Source organism: Triticum urartu, chromosome 7 (assembly GCF_003073215.2).
Source record: "Triticum urartu cultivar G1812 chromosome 7, Tu2.1, whole genome shotgun sequence".
Classification (NCBI taxonomy): Eukaryota; Viridiplantae; Streptophyta; class Magnoliopsida; order Poales; family Poaceae; genus Triticum; species Triticum urartu.
In genome coordinates this window covers 76,210,851-76,215,955 of record NC_053028.1, presented here as the reverse complement: position 1 = coordinate 76,215,955, position 5,105 = coordinate 76,210,851, and the positions used below count along the sequence as shown (strand labels likewise).

General features: G+C 44.9%; 1 long non-coding RNA gene across 1 annotated transcript; it reads right to left on the bottom strand.

Annotated features, from left to right (window-relative positions):
• Positions 1 to 291: 291 nt before the first annotated feature.
• LOC125524153 lies at positions 292 to 3,190 on the bottom strand. Its single transcript, XR_007290569.1, has 4 exons — positions 2,611 to 3,190; positions 2,455 to 2,509; positions 1,267 to 1,426; positions 292 to 584 (listed from the first exon to the last, which is right to left on the bottom strand). It is a non-coding gene; the product is annotated as an uncharacterized LOC125524153 (long non-coding RNA).
• Positions 3,191 to 5,105: the final 1,915 nt, after the last annotated feature.

The following is a 5,105-nucleotide window of genomic DNA, read 5'->3' as shown; positions in this document are numbered from 1 at the left end:
TGACCTTTTTGGAATTTTGGTCATAGCTAGACTGATGACCAAAATTTCAGAAAGGTCACTACCCACTTGCCTGAGCCACGTAGGATCTGACATGGCTGAGCTGACGTGGCATTGTTAGTGACCAAATGGAATCATCATAAATTTCATAGCCCAGTCCATCAATCTAGCCTACATGGGCCTGGCCCAATACCTATCTTTTTTATTGAAATGGTCTGATTTATTTGGGCTGATGCATTATTTTCAGAAGCATGCATATCTCATGTATGAAAACAAGTACAACAGAATACAATATTGCAGATAAATTGTATATTTCATTTCAGTAACACATCACATGAAATACAATACATCATCCATTAACTCCTCTACACAGAAAGGTCCAAGGTCCAACAAGTGCACAAGCGCACATCAAAATAATGCTTCAAGTGCAAGTGCACAGCAAAAAGACCCAACAAGTGCACAGGCGCACAACAACATATTTCTACAAAGATTGGACGAGATGGGCAAATTTTAGTTGATCACACATAACATCAATGAGAAACGAAGCTCCTTCTGCCCTTCGCTTCTTTTGAGTGCTTCAGATCATCCTGGTAATTGGAACAATCAAACATAAGAAAGCACACAAAATATGAGCAAACAAAAGATAAATGGAGGTTTTACATCCAGCAATTAACACAAGACTAAGACATGCTCCCATATAAATTTCAGGAATTGCAGGATTATTCTTGTGTTAGCTCAACACTTTGTGCAAAAAAAACTCACATTAATAACTTCCAACATGAAGAGATGTCAATCATATATCTTTAACACAGTAAAATAAACAGCACCGACATGAGCACCACAACACAACACAGCTCATATACCACTAAACCAAACTCAACACAAACAACACATGCACACAAAGTATGCATGGCTGAAACACAACCTCATATGTAGACTTTAACTTAATTCATGAGTTTGAATCGAAGTAACAATCAGAACCATTTCCTGTAGTGATGTCGACCTTTATTGTTGAACAGGAAAATGCTAACAGCTAGTTACAGAGATAAACATAATCCTCCCAGAAGAGTCTTGGCAATTTGCATTAAATATTAACATGGTTGCAAAACTTCAGTTTGAGGGTAGCATGTTTCTTTAGCCTTTACTTGACTAGAATTACAAAATGAAGCACATGAACAAATCATACGAACAAGCAACCCCATGAAGACCGCTCACTTGAATCTTGTTTATACTTTTCTTGAAGATTAAGATGTGGGGGAAGAGTGTTACCTTGATGGGATCTCAGTAGTAGCATACAACCTGGATAGTGTAGACTAACTCCGGAGGAAAAATATTACATTTTCTCGAAGGTGAGATTGAGCTAGACATTGCCAAAAAATCCTTGCATTCACTTGGTTCAGATCTTCCCTATGAGGTGATGAGCATTCCACTGCAGCAAACCAAAAGATAAAAATCAAAATACAACCACTTTCATAGAGACAACTACAAGCCAAGTTTAGCTAATATGACTTCTATAGCATGCAAGATGTTTCTTAGATCAACAAAAGTTGGATGAACATTCTAAAATCAATCTAATAACTAGACTAACATATAAATGCAGATTGAACAAAAACAAGAACAAAAGCTACGACGAGGAACCCTTGTGCAACATATAAAGAGTAGAGTATTCAATGAAGGTCATATTTTCCACAAGACTGATCAAAACAAGAAATATTCGAGTCTACTAATTTATTACTGAATCACATAACATCATAGGAGAAAACAATGATTTTCAAGTTTAACTAAGACATGCATATAGGCTAACGAATAGTAAGTCACAGCCAAAAGCATTTCGACTTCCATTTATTTGCACCCACACAATCATCATGTGCTCACAGTTCAGAACATGTTATTTAATTATGTAGCTCCGCATTGTTGCTGGCCTGACTAAACTCGTCCTCTAGCATACGGGGATACGGCAATTTGATTAGGTAAGGATTATATGAATATAAAAGGACATTGCTACAAGGCAAAGCCTGCTGTGGTGCTTGCAGATTATTTGCAGCAGGCACTTACCAACATTATTGACATTGTTTATGACTTGGAAGTCAGTAAGACACTAGCTCAGCTGGTGTAGAGAAGTTGATTATACATGTCTGTGCTGCTACACTGACTGAGGGTTCCCATGGAACACTCTCAACTAAACAAGCTTTTTCTCAGTGATGATAGTATCTACTTGCTCTCTATAATCAGTCAGGATTTTGTTCTTACCATGCATGTTCAGGAATAATTACGCAAAAAGACTCTGTCCATCTCTGGTAAGATACACTAACATGTGTCCGTGCACTACTCATGCATGCCTATAATTAGTTTGTTTGCACACTAGCTGAAAACGGGTGACACAATTAAGAAAATGGCATGAACATATATCTTCTCTGGCTGCAAATAACATAGCAGCAGATACTGTACTGAACCCACCATTGATAAATTCCCTCACCGACGCTGGCACCTTCAGAGCAGCAGGTTTTAGTTCCTATACATAGCAGCAGATTTGGCACATTCAAACATTAATTTGAGCAGCCACAAACACCGTCATCGATCAATAGTGCTCGGAAAGAAAAGAAAGAGACTGACCGATGCTGAACTCTAAGGCGAGGACGGTAGTGAGGATGGCCCAGACGGGGCTGCGAGCCGCGTGGTCATCTTGGCCACGTACACATGATTCCTGGGGGGCCTTGCGCGCGAACGCACGCATCTCCTTTGCCATTGCGAGCACCGCCGCCCGCCACACGGGCCGATCGTCTGGATCCTCGTCGCCGCCGACGCCGGGGCCATTGGAGTTGACCCAGTCAAGCGACGCGGCTCACCCAACACCCGCTAGTCCAGCGACAAGTTCGCTGCTCCGGCAGAGGCGGCAGCGACCACATCGGCGAGGCGGTGATCCGTCAAGCCCCGCCCTCCGTTGTGATGCGCGCGGTTGGTGCAACAGCGATTCTCGGTACCCGCCGCCGTCGAGGTCTATTCCCACCGCCGTCCTGGTGACCTGCCGCCGCAGCCGCGGGATGGTTAGGCCAGATCCGTGTGTGGATTTGATGGATCTGGCCAGATCGAGGCTCGACGAGGAGGAGGTGAGGGGGTCGTGGCCTCGTGGAAGAGTCCCAGACCCGGGGCAAGGGGAGGGGGTGGGGGCGCTGGAGGGGATTCGGGAGGAGTTAGGGTTTCATACATTTTATATGACATGGGCTGCTCTGGTTTGGGCCGAGAAGACGCGCGCGGGTAATTGATTTGCAGAAAAATAGGCTGGGAAATTTGGAGCGAGCTGAAAAATTGGTGGACATATGGCGCGAGCCTTTATTAGGAAATAAGTTGGCATGAGCATATAACTGGTTAGCAGTAGTTAGTGAGTTCCATAAAAACTACTAGTGCCAGTAGTGTATAAGAAAAAGGTATTATGTTCTTGTTGGCAAAAAAAGTATTCTATTTTGCTACTTCCTCCGTCTCATAATGTACGGCAAAAACATCTTACGTTATGGGACGGTTACATTATGAGACAGAGGAAGTATTACATAGCAAACTAACTTGAATTATATGGGCCTAATGGTCAGCTTATATTGCATAAGGTTTTGATTTTTGATTTTTTTTTCAAATGGAATCGTATTAAAAATGAATATTCATGAAATGACAAATATCAACAGTATGACCCATATATACACAACTCCTAAAGATCTTTTTTTATTTGGATATGAAATAATATTGATAATCCTCAAAAAAATTACAAAAGTGTTGAAGCAAATTTGAATCCTCCAACAATTTTGAAGTTTTTTAATTGAAAATAAACAAAAAACTATAAAAGCGAAGCCCTTGCATTTTTTAACACCTGTTGGGTGTAGATATACCATGTTGGTCCTGCACGCGTAGGTTGATTTGACACGCATGGCTGACACATAAACAAAATTATTACATGTATACTTGACACACAGAGGCAAAATTGTTGACGTGCCTACTCACTCACCATTACTTGGGCCTATGGACATATTAATTTGGTTAAGGTGGACCCAAAATATGGCCATGGATAGTGCTATACATTTTATGACCAATTGACCTGATGCGGCAATGACCTTTTTGACAGATATTGTCACAATGGTGGGGGGTTTGGACCCCTCTGGTCAGCCCTTGACCATTTCGTCAATTTTGGTCATTGATCTATGACCAATAAACCATGGTCGTTATATTTTTGTCATAAACGGGCATATTTCTTGTAGTGCGCTCTCCTCTCTGCCGTCGCTGCCTCCCTCCCCCAGTCGCAGCCGCGCCCCAAAACCCTAACCCTAACCCGCACCGCCGCCACTAGCCTACCCACCCGAGCCGCCGCAACCCTCCCTTGCCGCTGCTCCCATGGCGTCTCCCCTCTCCAGCAACTCCAACCCGTTCGCCGGACTTGTGCCTGACGCCACCGCTGTCCGTGATCTCAACATCCACACCCGCGTTCCCATCAAGCTCGACCAATCCACCTCCTCGTACTACGTGTGGAAGACCTACTTCAACCTCGTCTTCCGCGAGTACCACCTCCTCGAGCACGTCGACGGGACCGTGGATGGCGACCTTATGGCGGATGATCCGGACTGGGCGGCCATTGAGGCCTCCCTCATGCGGTGGTTCTACCTCACGGTCTCCCCGGACATCTTCCATACGGTTGTCTCAGAGGATGACAACGTGTGTGCCGTGTGGACCAAGATCAACAATCTCTTCACCGACAATAAGCTTCAATGTCTTGTGTTTTTGCAGCAGGAATTTTTCAGGTGCCACCAAGATGATTCCTCCATCGACGACTATTGCATGCGCCTGAAGCACCTCGCCGATGAGCTTCGCGACATCGGCGCCAAGGTGTCGGACGAGCTCATGCTTAGCACCCTCACCGCCGACCTCAACGAGGATTTCGGCAACGTGGCCTCGAACCTCTCCCTGGTGCCGAACCCGACCTTCCAGTCCGTCGCCGCGTATCTACGCTTGGAGGAACGTCGGATGAAGAAGGTCAAGGCCCGTGTTCATCACACCGTCCTCGCCGCCGGGACATCTCGCGGGCCGCCACAGCCTGCCCCGACCCAACCACGTCCGCCGGCGCCACCAGG